General features: G+C 36.1%; 1 protein-coding gene across 3 annotated transcripts in view; it reads right to left on the minus strand.

Annotated features, from left to right (window-relative positions):
• Positions 1 to 27,256, minus strand: part of SPATA16 (spermatogenesis associated 16) — a 253,671-nt gene that overhangs the window by 99,861 nt on the left and 126,554 nt on the right. The window lies entirely within an intron of this gene.

A 27,256-nucleotide genomic window follows, 5' to 3' on the forward strand; every position in this document is an offset into this window, starting at 1 on the left:
TATCTCACTCTATCACTTATCTAGTAAAAACTAGTTTTTATGTATGTATGTATGTATGTATGTATTTTTTGGAAATCTCCTACTTTATTTGAATAGGATGCCTAGCCAATTCTCCTAGGATTTCTATTACTTACTAGATAAAAACTAGTTTTTAAAATGGCATTTGAGCCCTTTGTCATCTGGTCTGTGACCTTGTTTCCGATTTACTCTGCTCCAGACAAACTGTCTCCTCTGCTGTTGCTCAAAAAGAACAGGTACACTATTGCCTCTGGGATTTTGCATTTGACGGTTGCTGTTCCAGGGTGTTTTTCTCTAGACAATCCCTGACCTCCTTGTTCATCTATCTTTAGGTCTTTATCAGACATTTTCTCAGTGAGGACTACCCTGACCACATTCTAATACTATCCATACCAAAGCCTAAAATATTTACTCTCTGGATCTTTCCTGGAATATAAACTTCCTGAGGGTTGGAGTTTTATCTCTTTTATTCACTGCTTTATCCCCACTGCCTAGAACAGTGTTGGTGTGGTACTCACACAATAAATATTTGTTGAACTAATGACCACATGTTCTCTAATTTTTTAAAGTAAAAAAAATTGAATTCTTGTTATAAAAACTGGAGGGCTATAGAGTTACATAGCTTACTAGGAGTCTCCTAGAAGGAGTCTGGCCCTGGATTACCTCACTGCTCATATTTAACAATGCTTTTGTTTTGGAGGTGGTGCAAGAATGGAGTGACAGGGTGGGCTTGTCCCATGTAGAATCCAACATTTAGCTCACAAAAGAGTTTAATAAATGTTAATGGATGCTAATGTAATTTTTACATAAATCAAAAAGAGAAGGTACCAGGAAGCATATTAGCCTATTGTATTGTATCTAAAGTTATTTTCTAATGTGATGCCTTCAGTCATGTGTCAACAACTGTGGTTTCCCTGCAAGTCTACTACATTCTTCTTCCGATATGATATTTGAGTTCATTTTAGAAAAGTATTTCTGAAGACACATTTAATTTACTTAATACATCTGTTAAATGTGAAAGGGTCAAAATCTGGCTTTTAAATATATGTGTATCTAAAACAAAAGATTTTTGTGTCATAGCTCAGCTTATTGTGAATCAAATCCCATTCCTACCAAACAGCAAATACACAATGCAAGAATTTGATGTGTTATTATTAATAAGGTAGCTACCAGTTTTGCTTTTCAAATTAATACCATACAAGGATCACAATGTTTAAGCATTTTCATGCCAGGTGATTTTACAGATTGAATATTTCTAAACAGACTGTATAGTTCTCAGGTTATGAGAGTATACTACTGGCAGTTCTCAAGACCTATCCCCATATTCACAATCTGTAACAATTCTACTCAGTGTGGCCACTTGGTGGTGTCAAACAATAAGATATGGGTAAACAAAAGAAAATCACAGCACACAATCAGCTGTGTGTTCTCCTAGGGCTGACTGGCTGGGACCTTGAAAAGTCATTCGTTCATCACCTTGCCTTTAGGCAGGACCACACTTAAACCTTTCAAATGAGACTGATGAGAATCTATTCTGTTTTAAAGATCTCTACAGAAGGACATTGCTCTGTTTTCCTCACTGATTCCTTAGCTTCACAGCCATAAATAGTCTTCTGCAGTTTTAGTCTGCTGGTTCAGTTCTAGTCTCCAGGGTTAATGCAACCAAACTAGACCTTATTCTCTGAGCAGCCATTCTACATATCCTCACAAAAATGTATTAATCTCTCTTCCCCAGGTTAATTAATTAACACCAGTCGCTTTAATCTTTCTCCATAGGTCCTCTTTGCTTGACATTGGTCAGTTTCATGATTATCTTTTCAATTTGGTTGAGTTCCTCCTTTTCTTTCTCCTACACTCAGAAACTGAGCTCTCTCAAGAGTCTAAGAATAATCTTATGGTGTTCGTATGCAGTCATTTCACTAATGTCATGGTATTCTTACAAGTGCATCTATTAGATAGTTCTGACTAAAGAATCCTTCCCTATTATCAACATACTTAGGAAGTTGTTTCCTTTCTCCTATACTGAAAAAAGCTAAAGAACAGCTGTATGGGCATGTTGTTAATTTAGATTCATTAATATTGATTAAAGTGTACATTCCTTTTGAATACAAATATACACTAATATTGAATAGATTATATTCCGATCAGGAGGAGAACCAAGCCATCAAATCCACTCAAGCAAACACACATGCGCATGCGCATGCGCATGCGCACGCGCGCGCGCGCGCGCGCGCACACACACACACACACACACACACACACGAAGCTTCTTTTTGCAGGCCCATGTCTTTTCCACACAGCAATCAGCCACAGTGATCTTTAAAAACTATGTAAATATAAAATACTTCAAATAGAATCCAAGCTCCTTCTGTGGTCTACCAATCTTGCAAGAGGCTGCCCTTGCTTTCCTCTCCAACACATGTTCTGTCACCCTCTAGTCAAGTGTGGTTTATTCAGTTGCTCAAAGCAAATATGAATTCTCCTGCCTTGGGGCATTTGCATATTAGTTGCCTCCCACAGGGAATCTATTCCTTCCATTTTTTGGCCTGGCTGCTGTTTCTTAAGATTTGGACCTTTTGGCTTTAGCTTAAACACTGGTGACCATTTCAGTGAGCCCTTCTCTGACCACTCTGTGTAAATACGTCTACCTTACCATCCCTCAATCAGAACCTTCTTTTTCTTGCATTAAGTCTCATATTTTGTAATTACTAGTTTGTTTACCTATTACCTTCTTTTCCTAGTATGCCCAGTATGGTAACCACCAGCCACATGTGGCTATTTGTATTTTAAAAGAATTAAAATTAAAATTTAAAATCTAATTTTCAGGTACATATGCACATTTCAGGCACTCTCTAGCCACACATGGCAAGTGGCTACTATGTTAACTGGCACAGAATGTCTCCATCAACAATGGGAGTTTAGTGGCAACACAGCTCTGGACAGTAAGCCACAGTGCCTGCCAGTACAGTGCCTCAAATAATACCTGGTAAATAGCAGGTGCCTGTGACGGTTGATTTTATGTGTCAACGTAACTGAGCCACAGGGTGCCCAGATGTTTTGTTGAACATGATGTCTGTGGGAGTGTTTCTGGGTCAAATGTTCAATGAGATTAACATTTGAAAATGTACACTGAGTAAAGCAGATTGTTCTCACTGATGTGGATGTGGCGTATCTGATCCACTGAAGGCCAGAATAGAACAAAAAGACTGAATAAGGAAGAATTCCCTTTCTGATTGTTGTTGAGTTGGGATGTCAGTTTTCTCCTGCTCTTGGACTTGAGCTTCGATTAGAACTTACACCATCAGCTCCCCAGGGTCTCAGGCCTTTGGCCTCAGACTGGAACCAAACTTCTGGCTCTCCTGAATCTCCAGCTTGCCAAACGACATATTTTAGTACTTCTTAGGCTCCATAATTGCATGAATCAATTCCATATATTTATACCTCCTATTGGTTCTGCTTCTCTGGAGAACCTTTATTAATACAGTGCTCAATAACTTATATAATAACATATAATAACAAAATAATAATAATAAATAATAATAACAAAAGCAGCTTTTGTTTGCACTTTGCTCTGGTTATCCTTTCCCTCACTCCACTACCCCTAGTCATTTGGTTTTCATCAGGAAACCTTATAGTTTTCATCATCCCTTACAGTGTTCTCAGTTCACGTATTTCAGTGGTTGATGAACTTTGAAGGAGTTATACTTTGGTCTCTCTACCTTTGGAACAAATCTGTCTCTGTGCCTAATTGCCTAGTTCTAATATCTGAGAGTTGCCCCTGACACCAAATCTCTAGCTTTTGCAGACCAAATCTAGTTAATGTGTTTCTGTCTTGACTGCAACTCCAGATTTTTATGATACTGGGGTTCTAGCTTGATCATGCTTGATCCTGCAAGATGGCCTAGCAGTGGATAATAGTTGTTTTTTTTTTTTTTTTTTTTAAGTTCCCTGCCTGCCTCTAGTCTGGAATTTCAAACATTGCCTGACTCTAGATTCTCAATTTATAGCAACAAAAAACAACAATAATAGCATTATTATTACTATACATATTACCATACATATAGTAAGTGCTTTTACATCTCATTTAATTCTTAAAACCACGCTATGAAATGAGTTTTGAAACCAAGCTATGAAAGTGAGTTTCCTTAAATTGAGGAGGTTAATTTCCAAAAAGTTGACAGCAGAATCAGGATTCAACCAGATATATTTGTCATCAAATGTTGGTCTCTTAACCATGGTCCTGTACTACTTCCATTCTTTACTGTGCATCTTTTACAAGACTCTATTATCTTTTGTTGGACTTCCCTGATGCTAATTTCTTGCCAACCTGTTGACTACTGGTACACTCTCTAAAAACCATATTCCTGTGATTAAGTGTGTGTGGGGGGGCATGGTTATTACTGCCTAATGCCTGGTCCTCCTCCCCTATTGCCATCCCATGCTTGTCTCACTAGCAGTCATGTCGTTGTGTTATTTCTGGCTTATTAATCTGATACAGTCAATTTTCCTCTCCTGGCAATGTCAAAAGATGTGTCGTTACTTCTATAGAAAATATATGTCTGGTTGAAAAGGTCTAGATGGATGGAACTCATCTTGGATTATATATGAAGGTTTGATATTGATTTTGATTTTTTTTTTAACCCAAATATGGTTACTCAACATTGTCAGCAAATGTTTATTACAATAGGCAAGGTTGGGAGTCATGGTCACATGGAAATGTATGAAGACATGATACTGACCTTTATGAGATGCCAAATTAACTATGGCAATAACAATATTTGAGAAGCATTAATAAAATATAAGGCAGTTTTATAGCCATAAAGAACAATGCAAATGTTAAGTATGTAATGTTAACTAACAAGTACACAACGCGGGGGGGGGGGGAATGATTACTCTTGGCTGTAATAGACTGACAGCCCTGAGGTCTGATTATGGTTAGCACTAATTTAAAGTGATGATGAAGAGGGAGGTTTTGTTTTTGTTTGTTTTTGTTTTTGTTTTTCAGAGATATATCACATGGAAGGGCTTTGAACATAGAAAGTATAATACAGGATGAGGGGAGAAACAGAGGATCTGTGTAAAAGAAGAAAGACCAGGAGATTATGTTTCAGACAGGTTATGGTAGGCCTTGGATTTCAGACAGATGAATTTTGATTTTTGTCTAATAGATGTTGGGGAACAACGGAAGGATTTTTGGCAGGAAGAATAACATGAAAACTTCTAGTTCCAAAACCTTGGTCATTGCTGGTTTTCTATTCTGTGATGGGGGTGGGGAGCATCTTATCCAGCCAAAATCTCTCAGACTTATGTTTAGCAGGGACAATGACAGTCTGTGGCCATACTGGGAGCATTCCTTGGGTTTCTTCTTTTATATGGGTTTAAAAGAATTGTCCCTTGTTATCTGGACCCACTTAGCTTCCAGGATGAAGAAGATGGTCTGAGAAACCAGGGTCCTGATAGGACCATATGATATACAAAGGGGGTCTGTTATTATTAGATTCATATTTGCATACTTCATGAATTCTTTCATTCCACAAAGATGGAGATTCTAAGATGAGTATGCTATTTCCTATCATTAGGGTCTGTGTACGTTTGCATCTCCTAATGCATCTCCTAATCATTGCATTAGGAGATGCAAACGTACACAGATAATTATATCACAATGAGTAAAGTAGAATAATTGATATATATACTAATGCAGTTGAGAGGGCTGTGTTAGGGAGACAGACCTTAAGGAGATAAAAGCCTGAATAAGCTTAAAATGCTGAACAGAAGTTAGCCACACAAAGGGAGAGTGAGACTGAGAAGGGCATCCTAGGCATAGTGTACAACTTGAACACAGGTTTGGAAGTTAAAAGTAGGAGGAACGCCCCAACAGGATCAGTTTTCTGAGTTTAAAGCAGGCAAAGGCGGCACTGAGAAGGCATAAAGAAACATGGATTTTAGCCTGTGGATTTTAAACACAGAATGACACAGAAAGTCTATGGTTTAGAGAGAGAATCTTGGCAACTCTGTAAAGAACGCATTTGAGGGCAAGAAGACTGGAAGTGGGAGGTCACTGAAAGAGTTCTGAGAGACAATGAATGAGCTTTAACTAGGCAGCGACAGCAGGCAAAGGGGAAATTGAAATATTGGCACCATTACTTAAGGAAAAGTCAAATGGCAAAGGCAAATGAGAAGGAATTTGCATACTTAAATATGGTGACATTCCAGGCCCTGTGTCAACCTGGTGTCAGACACTAGGGGCTGTTCCCAGAGAGGCATATCCTATTAATCATGTGAGAAAAAAAAAAACCCGAAAGATGAATTCTTTCCTTTTCCAGATGAATGGAAAGTATCTGATTCTCAAGAAAATCATAAATAATGATAAAACAATAAAGGGCTTGGCCTGATGCCAGAAGTATAACTGTTGGATAGAGACTGGTATCACAAACAGGTATCAACTTAGGTGATGTTCTGCCCTGACTCCCTGAAAAGCGCTGATGGAGCCCTATAAACCTGAAGAGTTTTCTTGGTGCTCATTCTTGAAGATTTCCTTCTGGAGCATTCCTCTATGAATGTTCCTGCCAGTGAAATGTCTCCCATCTCACCATATCCCAGGTCACTCTCCCATGACCAAGAATTGAACCCCCATCCTTGGAAAATTTCTTCACCAGGAGAGGGCGCCCTCACCTCTTGGTATTTGTGAAAATTCAGAACGGGTTTCTCTAATCTTGAATAGGATTACAAAGTTTTATCCAACTTTTTGCGGGATCAAAGGAAGTGGCAAAATTAGGAAAAAACAAGGCATGTCATCCTGAAAAGGGGCAAAAGCTAGAGGAGAGTCTGGCTATACAAAACCAGGCAATCCTGAATCTAATTTTGCTTTCAGTAGTTCACACCAGCAGTTTCTAAAGCCAATATAAAATGTAAAACAGTTGGAAAAAGGAGTATACAGAGCAGAAAATACACCCATTCACAGCAGAGGAACAGCTTTCAGTAAAAGTGGCCAGAACTAATTCTTGTTAGTCCCAAGAAGAAGAAGAAGGAAAAAGTACAGTCTTAGTGCTTGCCGTTCTCTCTCTCCATCTCTGCTTGGGTATGAGTCTCAGAATATATAGAGATTATACATTCCGATAGACCATCCTGATTACTTAGCAGATTGTGTAACTGGACTGCAATAAAAAAAAACTGCTGCCTATTTCTCGAGAGCCCGAGGCCTACAGGTAAAGATGGAGAAAGTGAGCTAAAGAGTGAGTAGCAGGTATGGACAGATTTCAGTATGGCAGAGTGGTTTGGGGGACTTGCAATTAATTTTCCAATTGAAACAAAGTATAAATACTCTCTGGTGAGGTTTTCAAGGCAGTCTACAGACACCCATTTAAACCAGTTTACTGAAATGATATATATTTAACAGTTACGCAATGTTTTACTAATAAAATAAAACAGCCGTGTTTTACTAATAAGACCAAATAAAAGAGTAAAGTAACTTAATACACCTAAATTAAATTTTTTTTTTATTTTAAAAGATTTTATTGATTCATTTGAGGGAAAGAGCACAAGCAGAGAAGGCAGCAGAGGGAGAAGGAGAGGCAGATTCCCTGCTAAGCAGGATCATGACCTGAGCCCAAGGCAGTCCCTTAACTGACTGAGCCACCCAAGTGCCCCAATTCATCTGAATTTTTAACTGAATAGGAGTAGGTTTCATTTACAGTGTTTCTCAATAGTGGTCACAATTGGCAATTTTGGGTGGTTCCATTTTGTGTTGTGTGGGTCTGTCCTGTCCTGGGCTCCGCTGGAGGGTCAGCATCTCCAGGCACCCTATCCTACATGGCAATACTGATTGCCAGTTACATCGACAAACCCAAACATACTCACCCACTTCCCATGACAAAGAGAGTCTGAAAACCACTCAGAGGGTTATTGAAATTCTGGAAGGGAATCACAGGTACTTAGGTTGATGGGACAGTTTTTAAAGGTTTTTTGTTTTTTTGTTTTTTTTAGATTGAGTTTTATTTGCATAATATTTCTTAGCTGAGATCATATTATGAAGAGCATTTTCCTTATCTGTCTTGAGCAGGATAACAAAAAAGACCAGCCAGAAGACTGCTGGAAGTTTCTATTAGGTTAAAAATTCAGGTGTATTAAATCATTTTACTCTTTTGTTTGCTTTTATTTTATTAGTAAAACTTTACAGAACTGTTAAATGTACATTATTTTAGTAAACTGTAGTTTAAATGAGTGTCTGTAGGCTGCCTTGAAAACCTTACCACAGTGTCTGTATACTTTGGTTCTAATGAAAAATGGATTCCAATGTTGGAAGAGTATGTATATCTTAGAAAAGTTCCCTGAGGTGTAATAATCGAAGCACTAAGTAGGGATCCTGAAAGAAAAGAAGAGGTGGGGGGAATATTGTTTGCATGATCCTATGTAAAGGCTGAACCCAGGCTATGGAGCCAGGTCTCTTACTCTTTTGTAACTTGCTTGACCTTATACATGTTGCTTAATCCTAACAATCTATGTATGGTCCATCTCTAAAACAGAGATTTTTTTTTTTAAGATTTTATTTATTTTTTTGACAGAGATCACAAGTAGGCAGAGAGAGAGGAGGAAGCAGGCTCCTCGCCAAACAGAGAGCCCAATGCAGGGCTCGATCCCAGGATCCCGGGATCATGACCTGAGCCGAAGGCAGAGGCTTTAACCCACTGAGCCACCCAGGCGCCCCAAACAGAGATTATTTTAATAATACCTACATTCTGGAGTTGTGTATGTGTGTGTGCGTGGTGTGCACATAATATATGTAAAACAATTGGAAATCTATGAAATAACCTACAAATTTCAGGTTGATACCCTTATTATTAACATGATTTCTGCCAACCTGAGGGCGAATGTATGGGGGTGGTGAGGGTCAGAAGTTGAGTCTGATGCTCCCACCTCCGGCAAGCTCGGTTCCCCTGCTGCAAGGATAGAGGTGGTATGAGAGAAGGTCAGAATAAACTGAATGTAAGCAGGAAGAGAGGCTCAGGATATCTGGGGAATGTCCTCCTAAGAATATTGTTATATTTGTTACATGGGATACTTGGCACTTAAATGGATCTTTGAAACAATTTATATGAAGTATTCTCAATTTAATCCAAATAGGAAAACTGCCACAACAAAACACCCCCACCACCACCACGACTAACAAAACCTTTTTGTGAAAATTCCATGAAGATACAATAAAGAGTGTGTTCTTCAAATGTTAACAGCTCACTGGTGGAGGACTGGTTCAGTCTTTCAAGATAGCGGAGGGCTATAAAAATAACATGTAAGCATTTGCTGATTTTGTGAGTGATATATATTCAGGGTAGACATTTGGCAAAATTATGTGTTCAGATTTGCTTTTCACACTTTTCTAGACCCCTTTAAATAGTCCATGCCTCTGTTGTGGCATCTCTTCTTATTTTCCAATGTAGTCTGTCCATGATCTGGCCAGTAAAGATCCTCAACAGTAAAAACCACCTTCACCTGTTCTCAACTCACCATTACAGGATTCAACTTTTCCCTTTCTCAATATTCCTAAATTCAAGGATATCCATTCTTCTTCTCATCTAGAGATAAACAGGTAACTTATAAGTCATCAGAAAAATCCTCTGCCCCAAAAATGTTTCTCAATGACTTGTATCATAAAATGACACTTTGTCTCTTCTTTAGGTCGAAGAATTAAATGGCATTGTAAGTTTATATTTTCTCTGAAGGTGAAGGCACTATCATTCATTAATAACTTGTGAGAAGTTATTTTCATCATATTAATAGAAAGGCAATATAGCACAGGGATTAAGAATGCAGACATGGGAGTTCGATTGAACCCCAGTGCTGTCATTTGCTATCTTTATGACTTTGGACAAGTTTCTTATCCTTTCTGTGCCTCAGTTTCCTTATATTACCATGTTGATAATAATAGTTGTCAATCTGACAGGATTGTCAGAAGGATTAAAGGTTCTATTACATGTAATGCACACAGAACAATAGAGTACATGAGTACTTGGGAAGCACTCAGTAAGTGTTAGCTTGCAAATTACTATTCTGCCTAGGCATTAATACTGATATTTAGGAAAATGAAATACACAGTGCTTCATTGAGAAGCTTGCATCCAAACAGACTTGTTTAAGTTGCTTCAAAAGTGTATCGATTTTCTGGGTTGTTATTAAAGCTTCTTTCTTGAACTTAAAAGACTTATAAAAGCTTGTCACTAATATAGGTGGTATAGTTGTGTGAGCCTACAGTGAGAATGCCACTCTCTTGGTGCAGCCTTCTCGAACCATTAATACTTAAATCTTCTTGTAGTTCACCCTGTCATACATTTTGCTTGTAAGCCTTCCATTAGAGCCCTTTAACTGTCCCTTGTTGATTAGTTATTGGTTTTCTTTAAAAGCATCTCTGATATAGTACAGTTTTGTGGAGGGCAGGGATTATGTCTCATTCATCATTATGAATTCACCAGAAATTTGCACATTGTAGGTACTTGTTACATGATTATGTAACAAATAATGAATGAATAGTCGAAAGATCCGTAAGGGCAGAGTTTTTTGAAGGTTCATTCATTGCTGTATCCACAAGCATTTAAAACAGCCTCTGGTCAATAGTAGGTCATCAATAAAAATTTGCTGATAGATAATCTGCTTAAAGTGAAAGATGGCACAGATGTGCAGTTGAAGTTTAAATAGGATTCTGTATATGAACCCAAATTTTTCACTGAATTAAGATCTATTCCTCCAGAAAAAAAAAAAAAAAGTATATTGGGGAAGCAAGCTATGGTACACAGAGTAGACATTTGTTTCTTCCTTTAGAGCTGTTTCTCTGCAGGTAGGGGAGGGCAGGAATAGTTGTTATCCATTAGCTCTATTCTTCTGTCACTAGCCATAGCTACTCCCTCATTCCCTCCCTCATTCATTCAAACAAAAGCTACTGACCATTTGGTAAATGAAGGACACTGTGGCCGATGATGGCAGCATGAAGCAGGAAGGGTACTCAAAGTTGTTGGTCATGGCATTTACGTTTGAGTACTTGAAATAAAGTGAGTCCTCTTGACCATCATGCATAAAGTGTGACAGTCTCACACAATCCACTTCTAAAAGAGACTGCCTTGCCTATGACTCCTGATGAAGGAGCAGGTTCAGGGGAGCCTGATCCTCTTTTCTGTTTCGATTAGGATGTGCAATCAAATTTTACAGACTGATGCTATAACTCTCACCAAACATCTTGGAGGAAACATGCATGACTGGAAATCACAGATATATCAGAAGTAGAACATTCAAAAAAGAAACACCGAGTAGCAAGAGGCTGCCTCAAGATAACACTGTGGTAACATTTTATGCACCTGTCTGCTAGGGCTGTTCCACTTAGGAAAAGACCTCAGGGAAGAGTGGTAAGCACTGCAATGCCCACATTCTTGACTCCACACAAGTAGGTTTTCTGAAGACATCCCTAGTCTAGTCCTGTAGTTCTATCATCATTACTGAGGTCCCTTTCAGTATCAAAGTTGTCATGGTTTAGAAGGTAAATGGTGTGGTTTCCTATTGTTTTCTCACAAAATACTCTATGTTTTAGAGTATACGTGTATGTTGCACAGTCATCTTCCTTGGTTCAATATACATGGTAAATACTCTGTAAAAAGAATTATCTTATCTCGAGTAGGATTATAAGCTTTGAAAGAGCAGGAATCTCATTTTTTCCTTCTCCGATTTCTTCTTTCTGGCAAGAGCTGATTATGTAGTAGGCTGCAATACATTCCTATTAAATTCTATTTGACATTTTCTCAAACTTAAGATTCAATGGAAAAAATGGTTATGTATGTGCATTTTTCCCCTATAAGTTATGTATTTTCTTAGAGATACAGGTATTTATCCTTAGCTTGCTAGATGACTTTCTTATAGAATTTATCAGGAGATGTAATCCATAAGAACCCTGGTTTTTATGCTAAAACTCATTTCCAAATGCTTATTTTGTAGTTTAAACTTATAGATTGGAAACAGAAAGCCTGACTAATAGATAATAAAGACAAATCTTCATTACTTCACAGGTTATCCATTATACACAAACAACTAAACAAACATAAAATAAAAGCTCTATACATTGTTTCTTAGATGAAAAGAGAATACAGGTCAGGTTGAAGAAAAAAATGAGGGATTCCAGATATGACCAGTGTTAAGTAAACCTATAAAGTTAGAAATTAAAATGGTATGCATATTAAAAGCAACTAACTATTAATTTATTGAGCACTTACTGTGTGCCAGTTAGAAGTAATATTTACATTGTCAAATTTTGGGGACAGAATACATGGATGATGTTAGAAGCCACATTCTAGATTCTGTACTACAATTGTTGAGTTTACAAGGTAATAATGCTTTTGCTTTTAGGAGAACTTTTGTATTCTTGAATTGGTTCATGGTATTGATTTCAGGAAACTTTTACATTTCTTTTGGGATACAGTGCAATATCCATCTGTTTATTTAGATGTTTGCTTGAAGGGGGTTTAATGTAGGCAGAGATGATGCTCTTTTTTCTCCCCTACGTAAACCACAGTTTGCATCGTTTTTGTCTTGTTTTTTTGTGTGTTTTTAATTTTGCAAATGTGCCCAGAGGCATTAAGTAATGATAGCATATTTATAAATTAAAATATAAATAAATAATTTTGGGAAGCAATAACAGCTGGCAAGTACTTTTTCAAGTGAGTTATTTGTAAGGAAAGAAACAGTTCTCTAAGCATGATGAAACAAACCATACCAGCTTGCAGAACAATAGATTGTTCAGAAAGAGCCTCTTAACAAAATTCTAAATTTTTTGAAAAACTTAAGAGAATAAGAGTATTCCTTGAAGGAAGGTGTGGAACTCTAGGGTTATGTCTAGGGTTGGTGGTGGGAGTGAGGTCTAGGGGGGCTAGATACATTATGAGGATAAACACTCATGGTGAGGTAAGTATAACAGAGACCCGGTTTCTTATTAAACTTATATACTCCACTTGATTTAGGGTATAAAAGAGTTAATAGTAACTCTGTTATTTTACTCCAGAGCTGCTACAACTGCCCTGGGGCTGCACAAAGGTGAGGCACAGGAAGTCCCTAGGGCCAGTACTAATGAGATCCATTTCAGATCTAAGTGCCTGTGCTTCCATCCCTATAGAGACAATGCAGTCATTTCTGACTTGGAGGCAGGATTTTAAAAATCTAATGCCATGGCCTTGAATTTACAGAATTTATTTGAAAAAAGCAAAATCTTTCAAGAAAATAAATTGGTAGAGACTCCATATTTCAAAGATGCTCTTTTGAGAGATTAACATTTATTATACAACAAACCTAGGAAAAGAATCTTATGGGATCTGTAAGAGGGTTATGTGGACTACACTAACAAAGAGATAATTTCCTTTGCTCTTGGGGTTGGGGCCTGTTCCCAGTTTCTTGGTGAGGAACCCCAAGACTGAAGACTGATACAAAACCCAGTAATATCAAGGGCATATCAGGCATGTATTTAATCTAGTTGGATTCTAGAATATTGGGGAAAAAACAAAAGGAAAAATGAAAATTTAAGTTGTACCCAGTGTCAGCTTGCCATTGTATTCAATAACCTTAAGCCCATAGGCAATGAATAGAATCAGTCAAATCAGCAATATTCATTGCTAGTTTTTTTTTTTTTAAGATTTTATTTATTTCTTTGGCAGAGACAGATCACAAGTAGGCAGAGAGGCAGGCAGAGAGAGAAAAGGAAGCAGGCTCCCTGCCAAGCAGAGAGCCCGATGTGGGGCTCCATCCCAGGACCCTGAGGTCATGACCCAAGCTGAAGGCAGAGGCTTTAACCCACTGAGCTACCCAGGCACCCCTTCATTGCTAGTTTTAAACCTATTTTTAAAATGTGAGAAAGATGTTAAGGATTTCCCTGATCAATGGCAAAGAAACCAAACATCTGCCTGGCAAGTGGGTGGTCCAAGCCTTATAGGAAGAACTTTGATATTTAACTGAGGGCTAAGGTGAACTGGCAAAGTCATCTATGGAAGATGGAATGATGACAATGAAGGGCCAACAGAAAAGAATCTTCACTAATTTGCCAAAATACTCTAAGCAGAGAAATTCTTGAGTCACAGTTTCTGAATGTAATGTTTCTATGGAATTATATACTGAATATTACAATAAGCATTAATTTTTTTTGTGAACATATTTGTACATAGGTTGTATATACAAAACCATGTACATGCCTTACAGGCTAACATTAAAAACTAACCTTTTCATATCATGCTATTCCATTCTTTCCTTTTCTGGAGTGCATCTGAGTCAGACCCCAGAAATCCCAAGTTAGTTGGGGAAAGAGGTAAAATTTTGTTTTATGCAGGTGGGGATATAAGCCAATCTATGCAGTTTTTTCATTATTATAACTTGATTTGTGTTCACAGGTTGATAAGGCTTAGAAAAATTCAAATCATGTAAAATGTAGAGTAAAAATCATGAAGTTTTCATTAAAGAGTCTGGATCAAATTATTTTCAATAAATCCTTTTGTTTACTTTTATAAAGTTCTGGAATAAGGAGCTACCCTTTTATTCCGTATTTCTTTTAACAGACGCCTGGCTTAAGGGGATTTTCCCTTACCATTAGAGTCAAGATTTTGACACCCAGATTACATTAATTAATGTAAGTAAGGAGTACCCTTTTGAAGAATTTATCTTTTATAATGCTGATCTAAAATATCACTGTAAAAAATCACTGTATTATAGTATGAATTTAAATAGTAATAAATACTATCTTTCATTTCAGAACACTCTATCTGTGGTATATTACGTGCTTTCATATGCATTCTAATTTCAGTTCCACAAATGTTTATACTGTGACTAATGTGATTGAGTCTTGAAGATCGGTAAAGGTGAAAAAGGTGAATTAATCAGTTCTCCATATTCAAGAAACCCCTAGCCTTTTATGATAAATTAACTTTTAAGGGAATAATTATTGACAGGGAATATGCACTCATAGCTATAAAGACAAGGCACAAAAATAATACAGAAAAAAATTAATCTTGGGGCGCCTGGGTGGCTCAGTGGGTTAAAGCCTCTGCCTTCGGCTCAGGTCATCATCCCAGGGTCCTGGGATCGAGCCCCATATCGGGCTCTCTGCTCATCAGGGAACCTGTTTCCTCCTCTCTCTCTCTGCCTACCTCTCTGCCTACTTGTGATCTCCGTCTGTTAAATAAATAAAATCTTAAAAAAAAAAATTGATCTTATTGGGAGAAAACAGAATCAGGGAAAACTTCTCAGAGGAGGTAGACCCCAAGAAGGGTTTCAGAAATAACCAAAGAGGGAAAAGCTATTCTGAGAAGAGGATATGCAGATATGTATAAGCATGAAATATCATGCTGAGTTTGGGTAATATTTGAGTATTAAAGTGTGTGTGTGTGTGTGTGTGTGTGTGTGTGTGTGTGTGTGTAAAGGAGGCCAGAGAGACAGAGACAAACAGGGACTTAATTACAAGAGACCTTTTAATTTTTTGCCAGGATTTATTTGGTAGATTATGGAAAGTAATTTAAAGTAATTAGTCTGGAGAGAGATGTGTTCAAATTTGCTCTGTAAATACAGAGTATTACACATTGCTTTTTAACCTGCTTTTTAAAATAAACAATATGGTGAGAATAGCTTTCACATTAGTAAATTTGCAGCTGTAGCAGTAATTAAAATGGTAACATTGTATTCCATCGGTAATTCCACTATTTAATTAATCAATCCATTATGTTAGACAATTAAAATATTGGAGAGCTAAGTTTTTGAAAGCAATAGGGTTCAGTTTAGAACATATGTTTTGATTGAGATGCTTCTAATATAGTCAAGTGGGAATATTCAGAAGGTGTTTGAACATATAAATGTGGAGATTAGGAGCAAGATCTGAGAATGTGGGCATAAATTTGGGAGTCATTAGTAGATTGATTAGCTAAAACCAGCAGAGGGGATTTTTATGGCCAAGGAAAAGTAAATGCACAATTTAAAAAAGAGTAAAGGGTACAGGCCCTTGGGAAACACTAATTTTTAAGGAATAGGTTGGAGAATAAGATTAAGAAGGAAAAGTTAGAGCAGTAGGAAAAAATCCAGAGAGTATGATGTCACAGAACTAGGAGAACGAAGAGACTTGATTCTCATAACAACTTTTGGAGAGATGAGACTGGGTCCTACCATTATTCCCATTCCATAGAGGCCAAAGAACTTGCCAAGGCTAACATAATTTTTTTTTTTTTAAGATTTCATTTATTTATTTGACAGAGATCACAAGTAGAGGTAGGCAGAGAGAGAGGAGAAAGCAGGCTCCCCGCTGAGCAGAGAGCTCAATCCCAGGACCCCGAGACCATGACCTGAGCTGAAGGCAGAAGCTTAACCCTCTGAGCCACCCAGGCACCCAACCAAGGCTAACATAATTGTAATGATAGAACTGAACTGCTGATCTTGATTATCTAGCCCCAATTTTAATGGACTCAGCACCAGATTTTATGACTCAGGTAATTAAAGAAGAGTATAAAAGTATATCAAAATAAGTTCCAGAAGCTAAAATTAAGATGGAATCTGTAGGAGATATAATATGTAGAAAAAGAACATGTTCTTAAATTATAGCAGGCAAAGGATATCCCAAAATAGGCTGGGAGAGAAAGATGATAAAAATGTCTTTAAAATGTTAAGTCTCAAATTTAAGAATATGGTGGATGAGATGATCAGAGAAACACTACTTAGGACAGCTGATACTTTTAAACAAGATGGACTGAAAACAAACATAAAAAACAAGTTTCTAAAAAGTCTGTTTTGAAATAATTTGAAATCTATAGAAAAGTCCCAAAAATTGTACAGGAGTTAATGTATATCATTCTACCTAGCTTCCTCTAACCTTGACAACTTATTAAAACCATAGAATAGTGAATAAACCAGGAAATTAATGTTGGTACATTTCTACTAACTAAACTACAGATTTCTCTAAAGTTCAACAGTTTTTTCCTTATTGCCACATTTCTGTTCCAGGATCCAGTCAAGGATCCCACAATACATTTAGTTGTTGTGTATCATTAGCATCTTCTAGTCTTTGACATTTCCTTATTCTTTTCTTATATTTTATGGCCTTCATACTTTTAAAGAGAATTAATTGGTTATTCCATAGACTGTTTCCCAAGTTGAATTTGTATGATATTTTTTCATGATTAAACTGAAATTGTGTTTTAGGCAAGAATACCATAGAAGTAATGTGATGGTCTCATTGCATACTATTGGGGGTGTGTGTGTGTGTAATGTAGATATTTATTACTGGTGGTATTAACCTTGACCACTTGATTATGGTGGTCTTTGCTCATTTATTTCACCATAAAGTGAGTAGGTTTTCCTCTTCAACTGATAAATATTTGTAGGAGATAATTATTTCTTATTTCATATTGAATTATAATGGACATACAATTTTATATTAGTTTCAGGTACAACATAGTGATTTGATATTTTTATACATTATGAAAGAATCATAAGTCTAGTTACCATCTGTCACCATACAAAGTTATTATGATATTATTGACTATATTTTCAATGCTCTATGTCACATTCTTGTGACTTATTTATTTTATAACTGGAAGTTTGTACCTCTAAATTCCCTTTACCTATTTCACCCATTTCTCTATTCTCTATGCTTCTACCAACACCAATTTTTTCTTTATGTCTATGTTTTGTTTTTTAGATTTCACACACAAGTTAAATCATATGGTCCTTGTCTTTCTCTGTCTGATTTACTTCACTTAGCATAATACCCTTTACATCCATCCATATTGTCTTAAATGGCTTGATTTCATTTTTTTTATGGCTGAGTAGTATTTCTTAATGTGTGTGTGTGTGTGTGGGTGGGTGGGTGTGGGTGTGTGTGTCTGTGTATAAAGATAGACAAATACACACACCATATTGTCTTTATCCATTCATCTATAGATGGACACTTAGTTGCTTCATATCTTGTCTATTGTAAATAATGTTGCAATGAACATAGGGGTACATATATCTTTTAAAATTAGTGTTTTTGTTGTCTTCAGATAAATAACAAAGTGGAATTGCTGAAATTAAAGTCCATTAGTAGATATATCTTGCAACAATTATTACTGTGGTGCTTGCTAACATTGATTTTCTCTCATTTATTCTACATTTATTAATTGGTATTCCTCTGTAAGGAAGAATTTTCATTTATCCCCCATATATTTATTCAATTATTTTTATATTAGAATAAACTCATATATGGATATTCATTTAATTCAATGGATTATAATTTGATACTACCAATATTTGTTTTGTTATTCAAATTGTGTTTTTTTAAAAGATATATTTATTTATGAGAGAAAGAGGGAGAGAGTGCATGCAATATGCTTGAGCATGTGGGGGAAGGGACAGAGGGAGAGGGAGACAAGTAGACTCCCTGCAGAGCAGGGCTCAGATCATGATCTGAGCTGAAATCAAGAGTTGGACACAGCCGACTGAGCCACCCCGGTGCCCCAGTTATTCAGATTGTTTTAACTTTGGCTATTAGGGGTACCATCTCCTTGGCTTCTTGTGTCAAATAGTCATTTAAAAAATATGTGGATAGTGTTACATAAGTAAAAAGGGTTTAATAAGCAAACAAAAAAGTTTTTTTCTGAGGATCTATGTTAATATTTACTGGTCTACTAACTTTTAATGAGACATGTGCATGGGGAAAAGTAGACAAGTCTTAAGGGTTTAAGCAGAGGGAAGATTGAATAGACAACCTACTTAAAGTTTTTCTTACAAATAACACGTTCAATAAAAGAACTAGGAGAAACTCTTACAGAGCAAAATAGTGGAACAGCATGTCAGTCTTGGCCTTGGATCCTGGTAGACTGCGGAAAAGGAAATAAGAGAGTCTTCCTTGGGAACTCCTAACTAGAACTTACACTATTCTGGTTTGGAATTCAAATTCACAGTTTCTACAATTTATGTGGAAGAGCAAAAGGCTTAGAATAGACAAGACATTCCTGAAAAAGAATCGGTTGGTAAAGTTTCCTTTCCTAGATTATCAGGAATATCAAGACTAATTATAAACCATTGTATAAATATAACCTATGTATGATAGTGTGTTTTTGGCAAGGTAACAGACAAACAGATGTATGAATAGAATAGAGACCAGAAACTGACATATTCACATATGGAAAATTGATATAAACAGAGCTAACATGGTAGACAAATAGCAAAAGGATTTAATAAGATGATATCAAGATAATTGGTTATCCACCTAGGGAAAAACATAATAAGAGAATCCTTCCTCCCACCATATATAAAAAACAACTATCATTGGGTCAAAACTTAAAAGGCAAAGGAAAAACTCAAAAACTTTTGAGATAATTTAGAAGGGTGTCTTGATGAGCTTAGGATAGAAGGGAATTTTTTAAAAAACTTAAGCAGTGCAAATCATAAAAGAATTTGACTACAGTTGACTACACTCAAAATAAGTCTTTAATTTTTCATCAAAAGATAACAAAAAGAGTATGATTATATAAACCATAAATTGGAAGGAATTACTTGCAACATATATTGCTAAAACTAATTAGTACCCAGAGTATACAAAGAATCCAATGATTCAATAATAAAAAGACAAACAATCCAATAAGAAATGAACACAAGATAAATATACAAATGAGCGTTTCACAGAAGAGGAAACATGATTGCCCAATAAATATATTAAAAATGCACAAGTGCACCAGTAATAAAAAAAAGAAAATGTAAACCACAATGAGGCAATCAATACCATTTCAAACTCACCCAAGTGGCCAATACGAAGTGTGACAAGAGCAAGTACATCCTTTGTGCAGAAATCAGGGTCTTGGTGATAAAGTTAAGGTCGAATTCCAGATTTGGTACTTATCAATGGTCTTTGACAAGTCATTTGAACTCTAGCTTAAGTTCCCTCACCTAAAAAATGTGGAATATAATTTCTTTGCAGAGTTGTGAGGAGCAAAGCTAATGCACTACAAACATCTGACATAGAGTTTGGCAAAAAGCAAGGGATCATAGAAGACGGCTGTCAAAATTAAGATAAATTGGGGTGGTAGCTCTGGAATATAATGTTTTTTCCAAAGTTGCACTTGACATAATTATTTTAGAGTGAATGTTTTAGGTTTTAAACATCATTCTTCAAAGCTTGTAACAGCAACAACAGCAGCAGCAGCAACAACAATAACAATAGCAGCAGGAGCAATAATTAATGGAGGCCTTACTATATGTGCCAGGCACTGAGTTTCATGTTTCATGTTCATTATTCCATGCAAACCTTATGCTTACTTTGTAAAGTAGTATTATTATCTTCATTTTATGGTTGAGGAAATTGAAACTAAAAAGAGGTTACTTAACTAACTTGCCCAAGGTCACACATAACTAGTCATTTGTGGTCCTGGAGTGGAACACAGGTCTCTCTGACTTGGCTATAATTCTCCAATGCAGACAGTTACTCTTTAGCAGACAGATACAGAAATAGAACTTTTGACTTATAAGCAATTTTCACAATCAGTGGCATCAAGATTAATTTATGTGCATAATAGTGTAATGAACCAATGCCAGTTTTTTTTTTTTTTTTTTTTTTAAAGTGAGGTGTGTGTGTGAAGAATTTCAGAGTTTCCAGCAGTGCGCTGTTAGGATTTCCAGCCTAATCTTTTGTCAGGGTATTGCTATTTCTGACAGAAATGAGGAAAAGAAAAAAGGAGAATTTGGAGTCAAAACCAGATGACCTAAACTATTTATGTCATTTGAACGTCCACCTACCCATGCTGGGGGTCTCTACAATCTAACTCACTTTAAGAATAATTGGAGTATCTCTCAGAATGAAATAAGATGCTAAAATTCATGATATTTTCATATGCAAAATTTTTTTTAAAAATCAATTTTTCCCTTTTTAACTCCTTAACCCAACCAAAATCATGCCTTTCAACCCCAATGTTAACATGGAGGTTCCCCATGACTCCCAGAGTTAGACAGGGTCTATTAGTATTGTGGTGCAATCTGTGTCCTGTTGTGTTCTGGTGTTAATGTTGAGAAACTCATTTTCTATTTAGGAAGCTTCACATATCTTCAAAGAGTTCCCATTAACAGCAACAAAAACAATGATAATCCTTATTTTTTATTGAGAGTTTATGATATGCCAAGTACTGTGCCAAGTGTACTTGTCTCATTCATCCTCATAATGAATGTCTCATTCATCCTCATCCCCATAACCTCTGGGACATAGATGCTATTATTATCTCCAATTTGCAGATTAAGATATGGAAGTTTTGATCCATTATCATAATTTTATCATCAGCAGACTAAATTCTAATTCTTTCGGCAACACTTACGCATAAGAAAATAGCACAGACATGCGGAGTTAAACTTCAGCTCCTTTGAATTAAACTTTTTAATGTTTAATTGATTTTCTATAATTCCACCATTGTAGAAAATGTGGAATCAGGTGGGCATCTGATTGAAGGGAAGAAGAATAAGAAGAGAACATTTTTATTTCTTTATTTCTTCACACTTAAAACTTGAATGAATAGGGACAAAAATAATTATCATGATGTACATCAGCAAGATGGAGAAATTCACAAAATCAATCATTGTTTATTTTTCTCTAATGAATTTCTGGATGTCCTTTGCAATAGGCCTGTGTTAAATTTCTTTTCTATTTGACATAAAATTATTTATTTTTTCAATAATTTACTTATAATTTGGATCATGTCCAAAAATTTCAACTTTTCTTAAGGCAACAGTTACTTTTAAGCCATCAGTTATTATTGCAACCTTATGATTAGTACTTTTGTTGTAAGATTAGACATTTATGAGTCTCTAATTTTAAATAATTAAGAAACACAAGATGGTTAGAAACTTGAAGATTTAAAATATTTTTAACCTTCACTTTTTTCCATGAAGTCACAAATGCTGCATCTTACATACGTAGAAACTGATGAGTTGTAGTCTTATGGTCAGGTATTTAACCTAAGTGATATGAAATGACTAAAATTTGTCTATATTAGTGTCTGTTTTAGAAATCATACATGAAGAAGCAAATTTTGTAGTGCTTCAGGATCATACAGCTTTATCAATACCTAGGAAAAGGAAAATCACTTAATGGTGGAATGATCATGTCCACCTTCCAGCATACAACTGTATGTCACATAGGACTGATTAATATTAGCCTACACTAAGCTGTTCTGGTAAAGGCAAACTGTCTCCATAAAAAAAGAAAAAGCCCTTCAGGCAGATGGACAGTTTAAGAATAAAAATTAGCCTACAGTCTTCATTTATACTATCTAAAGACATAAATGAGAACTTACTTTAACCAAAAAACTGTGATGTATTTTTGCATGGTGTTTGAATAGATTTTATACTTTCAATTGAATCAGAACTAAGTTAAAATAAATTCCCAACACTACTATCATCTTTTCAGAATCATTTGTCTTAAGTCTACCTGTCAGTATATTCTCCTCCCTTGCAAGACACACAATAATCTCATTTAAAATCATAGAGTTCTATGACACTAAAACAGCTGACGCAGTTTCTTACTGCTTACTGTTGTAGTACTATTCTGAGTGATTGCCTATCAATAAAAATATCACTGTTTTATGTGACTATGTTTCTGAACAAATACTTAAATTTATTTTTAGATCACTTTCTCTTTTGGAATGTTGTGATTTATATATGCATTATTTCCATTTCCAATGGCATCAGTTTTAACCTCTACTATCTACCTATCTGGCTTCTCTCTATCTATCTGGCTACTCACTCTAGTGAGTGTAGCCATGAATTAATTCATCTTGTGAATTAATTGTATTGTGTTTTGATTTGGTTAAAAGGAACATACTATTTGTATATTACCTTAAGAAGGAAAAAGATAGGGGCGCCTGGGTGGTTCAGTGGGTTAAAGCCTCTGCCTTCAGCTCAGGTCATGATCCCAGGGTCCTGGGATCGAGCCCTGCATCGGACTCTCTGCTCTGCGGGGTGCCTGCTTCCTCCTCTCTCTCTGCCTCCCTCTCTGCCTACTTGTGATCTCTGTCAAATAAATAAATAAAATCTTTAAAAAAAGGAAGGAAAAAGATAAAAAATATTAGACTATATAGTTGATTACCTAATCTATTTATCATAATATTATATATATAATGTGGTATTAAATAATACTACTATAAATAAAAGGTAGAACAGATTTGTTGCAACAAATCGGTGAATTACATGTTCACAAATGGGACTACTTCAGCTTTCTTAATATGAAACTGTGTTTGAAAAACATAAAATAATTGACATTTAAAAGTTAAGAAATTTTAAAAAAAGAAAAATTAAGAGATTTCTCTTGCCAAGTTCTGAAAAGCATTATTTCCTGAAGACTCAAAAATCGACAACACTGTAGTACAGTTGTATACAGCAACATTAACTGTACTTGAATATGGCCATTCCCTTCAGAAGGACTAGGGTAATGTGCCAGATGGCCAGTGTGGTCACAACAGTCCTGCTTTATGCATATTTTCCTGGTTATTTCTTAACAGTGCTTATTTTCACTAATAAGTTTGAAAGATAAATTATATGGTCATTGTAATTAGTGGTCTCTAGTTCTCTGTAATTCATACAGCTCTTCTATCTTATAATTGACCTCCTTCATACACCATCAGCTTGAGATTTGTGAATATTTAAATGCATGATTACTGCTCCAGTAGCCCTCATCTAGTTCATATATGTAGAAATGCACAACTAACTCTTCCTTAATGATGAACAGAAGCTTTTGTTTTATTTCCCCTTTAGTATTACCTTCTGTTTGCTTTCACTTACACAGTGTGATCTTAACTAAAGTAGTTCCTTTGTAAGGTCAGCTATTTTTTGCCTTATAGATCTTTATCATAGGAGTCACGATACTATCACCATAACTTAAATATGTGAACACTCTCATATTTATCTTTTAACCAGGGTTGTACTAACAATTTCATGTAATATCTCCTTATTGCTGCTGCCAAATGGTTCTTAATTACAAATTCAAAACTGGCTAATTTAATTTGCCAACCCTGAACTGGTGCTTGGTATGCGCCAAACTCTGTGGAAGTCACTGAGCATACAGAAATAAAAGACACGCCATTCGTATTATCAAGAGTTATTAGCTCTTTTCATAAAATAGTCTTCACATTTGTTCGTTTCACATCTCTGCATATTTTTTCTTATCTTACCATCTTTCTTATGAAGGTAGTGCCAAAGGATATGTGTGTGTGTGTGTGTGTGTGTGTGTGTGTGTGAGTGAGTGCTACGAGAGAAGGCAGATTCAAGCAAAGACATTCTAATTCAACACATATACTTTTATGTGCAAAGAAATGAAGAGATGTTAAAGAGCTACGCTACTTGCTATTTCAGGTAAGACCTCACAGGTTGGTTGTTTCTGGGGAGTTACAGCAACTTCAATTTAGATTTATGGTCTGAAAATGTACTTTAATCAATTTAACCAGTGCCAGTTGTCTGCTCAAGGATGACCAGCATCCCTGCAGAGCCTAAAGCAAAATAAAATATCCTTATTTTTATCCAGTTTCCTACCATCTATATATTCTTGTTCTCTCTTCTGGTAGGTAGGATGTTACTAAAAGAATATTGACCCATAAAATAAAAGGACCTGCTCATTGTTATAAACCTGACTGATACCTTCTATTCAAATACAGGTCATAGCATTTTCTCTAGTCTCTCTGTTGAGAAGCCTGGCTTTTATGAGACTGTCCTGGGAATCTTTTCTGACCTATTTTTATTAAGTATTCCTTCCTGAGTAGAGCTGGTTAGGCTCAGAAAACCTTAGGTGGCCCAAATTCTAGTTCCTGGTTATAAATACTCTAACGTGAATCAGAAAGAGATGATTCACTTCACTGCAAATAATGGTTTTAAGATTCCTAAGTCACCTAGTAATGGGATTCTTTTGCATTTGTTAAGTGCCTTTCAATTTCAGAAACATGACTACTTGACATTCTAGAGGAAGTAACTTTAAGGTGTTGGCTTTTCCAGTGAGTTTAAATATAATATCCTTGTAAGAGGCCTGAACCAAACTACCCAAATTTCCAAGAAAGTAATTGATAAACATGAATGTTCTATATATTTATTTGCATTTATTATTCACATTACAAGTCTAATAGCTAAGAGACCCTATCATAGTCATGTTCATTCTTCCCCTTGGGAAAACCATAATGACTAATATTGTATATTGAGGACTATAATTGTCAAGGAAGCCAAGATGAAAAACTCTTATATCTGTAATTAATTGTATCTACTTCTCTTTTGGAAAGTCCATACCAGCATAACCAAGAATTATCAGGAACTTCCTCAGGACTATTATCAGGTCTTCAGGTCAGTCATTATATGATATTGAACACCTACATTTATTTCATTGCAGGGATATACACATCAAGGACAATGGATATTCAGTTCCAACTTTGTATAGCAAATACTGACAGAGTACTAATTTTCAAGTTTTTATTGTTTGTTTTAGGGCCCATAAAGAATTTTTGTCACAACTTTAACTCAAACAGTCAAAGCTTGATACAATTAAGTTATAGTCAATGATAGGCTGGCAACCTGGCTCTCCCTGAACCAGAAAAGGCGGCTTTGTAGCATTAGCCAGTTTCCATAGTGTAAATTTTCCCAGCATTACTAAGTTCTCCTCTATTTTAAAAACTGGCTCTCCGTAAATTCCAGAATATTAACAATTGGCTTTTCAGAGTCTATACAAGCTGATCCCAGCACACCATCATCAATTTTTCTTAACATCTTTTTTTTTATTGTGTCATGTTTTTTAAAAAAGTATGGGACTAAAGGAAGCTCATGGTAGTCACCATACAGTACATCATTAATTTTTGATGTAGTGTTCCATGATTCATTGTTCATATAAAACACCCAGTGCTCCATGCAATCTGTGTCCTCCTTAATACCCATCACCAGACTCCCCCATCCCCGCACCCTACTCCCTTCTATAACTCTGTTTGTTTCCCCAGATTCCATAGTCTCTCTCACAGCTTGTTTTTTACTAGTTGCAATCTAATTTTGAAGTTGCATCTAGTCTTCTCCTAATGATTTTTTTTATTAGATTCAGAAGATACATTAATAAACCATCTTTTAGAAAACATCATTTTACAGGTAGTGGTATCAGTTTACATTGGGCCTATTAGCTTCATTTGTAGCTAGGGACTTTTTAAAAAGTATGGGAATGAAGGAAGCTCACCACCACCTCTTAAATTCCCTCTCATTCACATGGGAAAAGTATGTGGGCAGAAAGAAAGTTACAGACAACTTAGTGGAGAAAATAAAATGTAGAAAAAAGTCACAAGTGAGTACATCAGATGGAATACATTAGAAAAAGTATAAGGAAAAATAGAATGCAAAAAACGAGATTGATACATAAAGACCATTATAAGTTTAAAAAATGCACATTAACATACAGGTAAATAGATGTTGTGGCATAATGGTTGTTTGACTGCAAAGTGAGTGTAGTGCCCTCCGGATCCATCATTTAATTCAGTTTGGTAACTCTCACGACCACCTAAATAAATGGAATTCATGTCGATTTCATGGTATTAATTTTATGGAACCATTTTATTATCCATTTAAATTCCTTAAACTACACTCTCCAAGAAAGTGTTATATTGCAAAGATTGCAACCTAGGCTTCTCATCCCTATTACTGTAGATATTTCCCTAGGAATAGTGCTTGGAGCTAGTGAAGAAACCACTCACATTTCCTTGCTGAATTCCTAGAATATTAAAGTGGGTGGGGCACCTGGGTGGCTCAGTGGGTTAAGCCTCTGCCTTCAGCTCGGGTCATGATCTCAGGGTCCTGGGATGGAGCCCCACATAGGGCTCTCTGCTTGGTGGGGAGTCTGCTTCCTCCCCTCTCTCTGCCTGCCTCTCTGCCTACTTGTGATCCCTCTCTCTCTGTCAAATAAATTTAAAAAATCTTAAATAAATAAAGTGGACAAGTTAGAAATAGCAGCTATTCATTGGGAGATGAGGAAAATTCATTGAGAGATTCATCAAAAGGAAGGGAAGTCCAATATGATGAGCTTGACTCAGGAAGAAAAAAAGCCTTTGTAGTCATAGGTGAAAAGGAACTCTGAATGTAACATTGAGGCTGTTGCACAATTCTTGTAAATTTTTTTTTCTGTTGTGTAGGTTCTGGGGATAAAAATATTAAAAGCTGCTTTGTTAGGTTTTTATAAAACATACTGGGGTCTAGGAGGCAATATATTAGAACAACTCTAA

Source organism: Mustela nivalis (assembly GCF_964662115.1).
Source record: "Mustela nivalis genome assembly, chromosome: 1".
Classification (NCBI taxonomy): Eukaryota; Metazoa; Chordata; class Mammalia; order Carnivora; family Mustelidae; genus Mustela; species Mustela nivalis.